Source organism: Benincasa hispida, chromosome 12 (genome assembly GCF_027475165.1).
Source record: "Benincasa hispida cultivar pf3 chromosome 12, pf3_genome.v1.1, whole genome shotgun sequence".
In the NCBI taxonomy this organism is placed as follows: domain Eukaryota; kingdom Viridiplantae; phylum Streptophyta; class Magnoliopsida; order Cucurbitales; family Cucurbitaceae; genus Benincasa; species Benincasa hispida.
Window position 1 is genome coordinate 22,383,083 of NC_143489.1, and position 7,942 is coordinate 22,391,024.

Sequence of the window (7,942 nt, forward strand, 5' to 3'; positions counted from 1 at the left end):
CACGAGGACCATCAGGGACTATGTGAAACAGTTCTCGGCTATCATGTTAGACATTAGGGACATGTCCGAGAAGGATAAAGTATTTTTCTTTGTTCAAGGACTAAAGTTGTGGGCGGGAACTAAATTATACGAAGAGAAAGTTCAGGATCTTGCTTCTGCTCTGGCCGTAGCAGAGAGGTCTTTTGACTACAGTGGTGTACAAGCTCCCCAAAGAAAAATATTCAACCACTGAATCATAGGAATAAGGCTCCCAAGCCTAATTCCTTGAAGAACTTCGAGAATGCCAAGAGACTGCAAATCGAGGGTGCAAGCCCCTTCTGGGATTCCTATCAAACAAACACAAATCAACAAAGACCTCTCTCTTGCTTTCTGTGCAAGGAACCTTGTCGAGTAGTCGAGTGTCCACACTGAGCTGCCCTAACAGTCGTACAAGCCTCAGTACTGAAGGAATTGAATTCCCCAGTGGAAGCGTGTGAACGCGTGTGCTTTTGAAATTTGTTCTGATAATTCATGAAGAACAGAGAAAACCATACATAATGAAATAGGATAAACATACACATAAATAAGACTTGAAGGGAATTGAATTCTCGTGAAAGCGTGTGATCACTTTACAATTTTGAAAAAAAAAAAAACGATTTTGTGAGCAACTCAAATCAGTGAACTCATGGAAATATTCAAAGGATAAATATACAAAATGACCTAAACATGCTTTTATTGAAGAAAAAGAGAAGAAATGAACTCACCCTTGTGGATTTTTTTCATTTTTCACGTTTTCCCCTCCAAAGCTCATAAACAATCTTGAGCTTCTCAAGGACTAAGAACACCACTTCAAAGCTACGTTATTCTGTTGGAATCAAAAAGGAATTGGAAGTGTGGGCCCTGAGACCTTTTGACTGAGGAATTTTTTATAGAGAAATTCTTTTAGAAAAAAGAGATTAGAGAGGAAGGGTGGAGGCTAGGTTATTTTTCACAAAAACAAACCCTCACCCTAAAATGGTTGTAATGGTATATTTATAGGGAGAGAGGTTAATCCCTCCAAGCTTTTCCACTTTCCTCCTTTTAGCTAATTAATTAATTAACTATTATTTATTTAATTAGCATACAAATTAAATAACTATATATTAAATAAAGTGTAATACAAAGTTAATTAATTAATTAACATACAAATATCACATATTTATATGCATATATCTCCTTATGAATCAAATTCACATAAATCTAATATTTAAATCTCATTCAAATTCATCTCTCTTATAACATAGTTTGGATTATAGATCATACATATCAGAATTCACTATACTTTATATTAATCATATTAATATAAAATTCCTTTAATTAATTTGAACAATTCAAATAATTTCTTTTTACTATTCTTAACGAGCTAACAAGGGGATCTTATGGACCTACAGATTAGAAGTTCCAATGATATGAGATTAATTTAATTAAACTCTTTTAATTAAATCAATCAATATTCATTAACTACCAATCACTTCATTAAAGATTGATAGCTACACTCTTCGCACTATAGATGTATTTCTGTGACCATAGATATAACCAATCAACAGTGAGTCGACCCTCCACAAATTGCTCATTACTACAGCTGGGTCAAAATATCGTTTTACCCCTATAGTTACATCTAATCACTTAAGTACCACTGATTCCTCTAATGAACAAACAGTTTATAGTTCAACTATAAACTAACACCTCTCAGGCCAGTGAGAGGTTGAAGCCTCATTGTTCAAGACCCAAAATCAACTATTAAGGGAGCAATTTATCTACTTTTCCTTGATTGGGAAGGAGTGAATTCCTTCTTGTATAGGTGTATTCCTAACTCCCTACTCGGATAAATCCCCAAAATGGTAGACCTGTTGAGTCGGCTAACATTGTCACTCTCATCCATACAGATCGATGATTGCCCTCATAGACAGTAGTTCACAACTCACTCAAGATTAAGGTAAAGTCATCTATGGTCATCCTAGTGAAATATCAGTTTCTTTAAGTAACGGTGTTATAAAGAGAAACTAATCATTTGACAGTTTGGTCTTGTATAAACTCTTTATATGGTATACCCTTACTTACATGTCTCCACATGAACAATATGGCTCATATTGTCTGTAGCATTTACAACTCATGAAATAACTACAAAGTGGGCCATATCCATAATGTTACCAAAATAGGACACCAAACCTTATCTATTTACTACAAACCTTTTAGGTTATAACATTACTACAAAACAGTTTTTCTTGATTTTTTTTTAAATGTCAAGTGTCACTTTTCTTGGCATTTTAAGAAACGTCAAGGAATCCAGTGTCAAGAATGTTGATGTTTTCAACTAGGAAAAATCATCAAGAACAATGACACTTGACATTCTTGAAATGTCAAGAATATTGATGCTCTTGATAAATAAAAAACATAAAGAATATTTTTACTTGATATGTGAAAAATGTCAATATATACTTGACACTAAAAAGAATGTCAAGAATATAGGTGTTCTTGAAAAGAATGAAATGTCAAGCGTGAGACTTTTTGACAGTTTTCACTTGTCAAATATATTCATATCTTGACACGTTTAACTCGTCAAATATATTCATATCTTGACACGTTTAACTCGTCAAGTATGTTTGTGATTTTTTTTTAAAAAGATTAATATGGATGTTTACCTCTAAATTGTTCCAGTATTTTAATCCAACAATCACATATGATATATTGTGACACCATCAAAACAAATAAACAACCAAACACATTTTCAATCTTATGAACTAAAATTTTCTACAATATGACAAAAGATAACATTCTTCAACATTGTCATTATAAAACTTTACAACTCCATGAAGAATTTTCTAAGTCAACTAGAAGAATATGGATAGACCCATATAGATACTTCAAAAAGAATATAAGGAACATAATTCTAACAGTCAACCAAATATGAACAGTTTTAAAACTACAATTAACCTCCCTCCCTTATATGAACAATTCCAAAAAATATTACACCTATATGAATATGAAGTAAATCCAGAAATTGATCAACTAGAATAAACACATACAAAAAGACCAAATTGTATGAGCACCTACGATCACATGTAGCAACCAAAAATTCAGCCAACTCAACCCGCACCTCGTCTAACTTGATTTGTGAGTATGAGTTCCTTGTATCAATCTATAAACATAAAAGCCAAATATTATAAAGAATTCTACTTTTCCTTACGCTATTTGAAATGTTGAAATAGTTTGATAACATACCAAATTTGAGATGACAATGCTTCTTTTGGTCACAATACCTCTCATATACCTCATGACGTAGTATCCACATTCGATGCTCCCAACTTGTAGATGACATTATAGTAAAAAAACTAGTAAATAATAATGAAGTAATCCTTACGCACTAGATGTCTACTTAATGTGATGAATAAGTAGTCATTGTTTACACTTGCCTTTACTATTCTTCAAAAGAATGATGAAAAACTCCAATTTGTGAGTCTAAAAAATGCAAAACACAAAAGGTCCTATTATCTCTTTAACTTACAAATTAATCAAACAAGCTGAAACCCATGTCATCATTAGAGTCCTCAATGGGCTTTTCCTTTTTCTTCTCAACAGTTGTTGCAGTAGACATAACAACAGTGACAACAAACTTGCTCAAATCCTATACTAAGTACGAGAAGCAGTTGGTTATTTGTTAGTCACAACAGCCAAAGCAAACTTATGTGGGTGGCAACATACCTCAAGATATTCTTTAACTTTCTCAGCTTGAGGGAAGGAATAGTCAATAGAAACCGCAACAACAAGAAGGTTTTTCTATGCATGTGTGGTGCAACAGCCAAAGTTGGGTATGTGATGACCAATGAAAGGGATGAAACCATGCATGGAAATAATAAATCAATATATTAATTATATTGGTCCGACATTGTTCACTATCCTTAATTTTAAGAATGCATATTACAAATCATCACCATAAGAAGTCAGAATCAATATGTGAATTCATGAAAAACTTTGAAATAAGATCTCGACATACCTATTATATGCCAAATAAGTGTCCTCCAATTGTTCTTGTAACCTTGTTTCTCACTTTCCATACACATACCTACAAGTAGAAAGGAGAAGAAAACTAATGTAAACAAAAATCATGATTCAAAAGAAATGGCTAATAAATTTCAAAGTAAATTAGCATTTGAATCTCCAAAGAAACTTGGCATTTGGGCTTATAAGATAATAAGAATACAATCTAAAGTACTAGGCTAGACGATTCTAACTAGACATTTTGAACTTATAATTCACATATGAAGATAGTCATAAATGAAAATTATAAACAAAGGAATATATGTCATAAATGGAAATTATAAACACAGAAATATATGCAAACATAGCATGTCTCTTACCTACTGATAACGGGCAGAAATGCACGTTATCATAGTGCTAAGTTCTTAAAGAATGTTGGATTGCATTGATGAAATATGTTGATTTGTGTCCAGTAAGCATCGATTTCATAATATTGCGGTCGCATGCGTTCAATACATTAGAACAATTTATTTTTGTATTTTTTTTTGCAGAATATGCGTTGACGCAATGCAAGAATTGCGATCATAAGAAATCACTGGTCGAGCATAACTTCACCGCAAGGCTTTGCGATGATTGTGCTCTCAAATATTCGCCCGAGAAGGATCACTGCAACTTGATCAGCGCAACATGGTGGACGCATCTAGGTGAAAGGCTAATTAAGCGCGATGGGAAAGAAACCTGATGACAGTCAAATCCGAATTAAGTTGATAGCCGATAACGATCACAAAGTACATTCAGCTTTTCGGTGACAATTATTTGGCGCATCAGTTAGGAATTAAAGTCATCCCATTTGTACAACTATGAGAGAGATGCCGCCTTTCACCATGGATGCTCTATAAATACCAAGGGCATTCTTTAGAAAAGGGGTTGACGAGTTGATCAGTTCTCCATTCTTTAGTTCATACGTCTTTGTTCTTAGTTTTCTTTCATTTTAAGGCGGAAGCGAGGAAGGAGGTTGTGCCAACAGATCGTTCCGGTAAGCTTGGTAGAGCACTGGAAGCTTCAAGGGCAGAGAGAGGACCGACACCTACAGGAGTAGGAACATCTTTAGAACCGAATAGAGATTTCAATGTAAAAGCCTTAGTCAACAAGGAATTGCTACTAGGCTCTCTACCTCTAACTTCCATTGTTATTTTGTACTTAAACTCATTTATAAAAATGGAATTTTCTTCTCTATATCTGTTCGCTCCCTGTTATTTATGCATGAGTAGCTAAATCAGTTGAAAGGGTTGAGAAGCATTTAGCTAGCACAACTAGGGAATCTTCATTCTTTGCGATTATCTTGTATTATGTATGCTTCATTCGTCCATTAGAGATACTCGGGAGGGTAGTCTAAGGACAGGATCTAGACTTGGGAAGGTCAGGTTAGAATCTAGGCTCGGAAGAGCCAAATTAGAACGCATAATCGAGAGATAGGAGCTTAGAAATGAACATTATTTGTTATTAACGCATCGCATGCATCCTAGAGATAGGATATGATTGTATGCGGTCACCTTGCTTTCATGCATTTTGCATCATCACATAGGACAAGAGTAGAGACTTAGGAATAAGCTCTATGGACACTTTTGCATTCAACACATGCATCCTAGACTTAGGAGCATTGCATTTGCATTGGAAAATGACTTGCGGTATATGGTGGTAACATGATCGCATAGTCTGATGCATTCCCAAGTAACGCTAGCTAAAGATCTTCTCAACCCGTTCATCGCATACTCATTGCATCTATCACACAACTGCCTTTTCTCAAATCCACCGCATTTGTTTATTTTTCTCATTAACGCAATCAACAACAAACCAACAATTTATTTACTTGGTTACCGCAACGTTTTCATAAAAATTACAAACACAATCTATTTTCACAATTCCCTGTGTTTGACCCTGGACTTACCAGGAAACTCAGAGAAAATTTCCACTTGGATTCCGCTGGGGAAACTTGAGTACACAACGCAATTTCATCAACACATATCATCCATATTTTCACTTCATAAAATCAAGCATCACCTACTCATTCATTACTAGAGGGTAAAACTCAATGATAGAGATAAGTCACCTACTCATTCATTTCTAGACCTTTAGGAATCCACCATGCAAACAAAAAGATTAAGTGAGGAAATAGAAAAATTAAGAGAAAAAATGATAGAAAATAAGACAATATGAGAAAGAAAATTACCATAGCTACTTCAGAATTCAACATTGTTGGAATACCGTCTAGCAACCCCAATATCATTTTTCTTTTGCCTGAAATATGTCTTATTGGAAAGCTCTTCCTTAATATGTAAAAAGAAGATAATAACAACTACATAAATGAAACAAACTATAAATTTTCCGTCCAATGGCTTCTTCATTCATTAGAGCCAATGATAACAGAAGACGATCATGAATTTAATAAAAATCAGAGATGGCTGCCATTTTATCTGAATACAACGAACATTAGAATGTATAAAAATGAAGAGCAGTTTAAGTTGTTTAATGACCTATTTTATTTACATGGATTTGCTAAATATTTCAATTTTAGGTCGCCAAAAATCTAATTTTTGTTAAGGGAGTTCGCTGAAAAACGAAGCAAATAAAAAAGAATGAAGGAATAAAAGGGAGTTGGATTTTGTTTTCTTGTGAACACGGGGAGGAAGACGAAGAAGATTTTGTGAGATTTGGAAGAAATAATTTTGGGTTTGACTTGAATATTTGGTAATGATAAATATTTTATGTTTCAAAATTTGCTTCAAATCACTTGGGACCATTTAAACAAAAACTCTCTTGTTCTTCCAACTTTTGATTCTTGAATCAATCCTACCATTTGGACAGTATGGTCCCTTTTGTTGTCAAGTATTCTGTCAGCATGAAGAAAATATCCAAAAACTCCCCTACCTCCGCTTTTTTACATTTTTTGACATTTTTCATTAAAATTACCCTCAAATTCTGTTTTTTTTTTTTTCATTTTCTTGAAGTTTTTCTTTAAAAATCACCTATTACTTGACATTTTTTCATAAAAACATCAAGTATTTAAAATTGTAAGCGTTAAGAAATGTTTTTTTTTTCTAGTAGTATAACTTGAACATGAACCACTTGTCTGTCTACCACATACTGTTCAAGTGACATCACATAACCTTGGATCTTAGTTTATTGAATTGAATTAATATAGTTTGAATGTCAAATAAAATACCTCTTATTTTATTAAATAAATAATTTGTTCTTTCAAAATACAAACTACAAGATATACGAGATTTAGAACACTAAATCAAACATGACTAACCCTTGAGAATTCCTGGGTTAGAGGAATAGAGGGATTAGAAGACTAACCCTTAAAGATAATCTTCAATGCTTTCCTCTCGAACAAATTCCCAGGTCACGAACTCTTTGTACAGTGAAAACTCCCTCGAACTTGAAGCTCTTTCCAAGAACATGACCACTAAGTCTTATTTATTATTCTTAGGATAAGAATCAAAGGAGTTGGAGCTCTTCGATTTTGTTAAGGGAAGACCATTTGAGAGAGGGAAACATTTAGGGACTATGGGACCACTAATTCTGTTGGCAAACGATCGCAATAGGCCCTTAGGGACTATGCATCGCCAAACCTCTATGATTTCTCTCCGGGAATCATGAGGCCTGCCCTTGACGGAAGCAGATTCGACATGAAGCCGGTGATGCTGTAGATGATCCAGAATGCGGGATAGTTCGGAGGAAGGCGTGGCGAGGACCCGCACGCCCACCTCTGAAGCTTTATGGAAATCTGCAATACTTTTGTGTTCCCGAATATCTCTACCGAAGAAGTTCGACTACTCTGTTTCCATTTTCTTTGTGTGATCAGGCAAGGAAATGGGCATATTCTCTCGAACCGGGAGAGATCACTTCGTGGGAATGGGTGGTGGAAAAGTTTATGAAGGAG